Raw genomic sequence first — 1482 nt, forward strand, 5'->3', positions numbered from 1 at the left:
CCACTTCTGGGTATATACCCAGAGGAATGGAAATCATCATATTGAAGGGATACCTGCACTCTCACGTTCATTGCAGCTCTGTTTACAATAGCCAAGATACGGAACCAACCTAAATGTCCATTGATAGATGAATGGATAAGGAAAATGTGGTATATGTACACCATGGAATACTACTCCGACATAAAAAAGAATGAAATTCTCCCATTTGCAACAACGTGGATGAGCTTGGAGAAACTTATGTCGAGTGAAATAAGCAAAGCACAGAGGGATAAATACCACATGTTCTCACTCATAAATGGGAGCTAAGAGAGAAAGAAAGGAAAGAAAGACTACAGTGGTGTGTTGGACTTGCAGAGGGAGAGAGCATATTTACGAATACAAAGTGTAGTGGGGGAAAGGGCGCTGGAGAGGGAGGTCAGGGATAATTCGCTGGGGGACACACAGTATAATCACAATTTGCAGTAATGGGCATGCTGCCAGTATGGATCTGGCCATCATGTCTTGGACACGAGTGGTGACAATCAGCCTTGTATCTTATGAATATTCATAACAATAAAAAATGTACTAAGAAAAAATAGATAAATAAATAAATAAATAAAAATGGTGGTTGGTTGGTCCAAGGCATGGTTCTGAGGGATTTAAAAGGAGAGCACGTGAGAGTCTCTCTCTCTCTGCTCTTCCATTTTCTGCCATGTGAGACCCCTGCATTGCTATAAAGCCACCACCCAAGGAGACTTTCATCAGATGTGTTCTCTGGGCTGTGGACTTCCTAGCCTCCTAAACTGTAAGCAATAAATTTCATTTTCTTACAAATTGCCCAGTTCCAAGTATTTTGTTATAAGCAACAGAAATGGGCTAATACAAAAATCTTCGATTAACTTCTAACAAACATACAGCAACAATATTTGAGACAAAATTCTGTTTGTTTCATTAAGTTCCATTAAATAAAGCTATTAACACTTAGTTTTATAGCTGGCCAAAATCAGACCATAATATTTCTTTTCTCCACTAAAGCATTTGAAGTGGAGGGAGTTGAGTAAATAAATGCATTATCTAGAATGCACTTTTATTAAAAATAGATTAATAATTATGTAAATTCTATTTAATGAATTTCAGAATAAAGTTGAGGATATAGTATATGATATTTAATGTTTTGTGGAAATAACTCCCATGCAATAAGAGTATTATGTGAAATGAGATTCTTAAGCTACCTGACAAGATGTACTATGGTTTCACCCTGTGCTATACAACGTAGTAGCCACTAGCCACGTATGGCTGTTGAGCATTGAAGATGTGCTGTGAGAATAAAGTACACACTGGAATTCAAAGACTTAGCACCAAAAAAGGATGGAAAAAAATCTCATTAATAAATTTTTATGTTGAATACATGTTGAAATAATGTTTTTGATATATCAGTTTAAAAAATATTATTAAAATGAATCTCACCTCTTTTTCTTTTTACTTTTAAAATGTGGCTACTAG

Source organism: Galeopterus variegatus, unplaced genomic scaffold, assembly GCF_000696425.1.
Source record: "Galeopterus variegatus unplaced genomic scaffold, G_variegatus-3.0.2 Scaffold7772, whole genome shotgun sequence".
Lineage (NCBI taxonomy): Eukaryota > Metazoa > Chordata > Mammalia > Dermoptera > Cynocephalidae > Galeopterus > Galeopterus variegatus.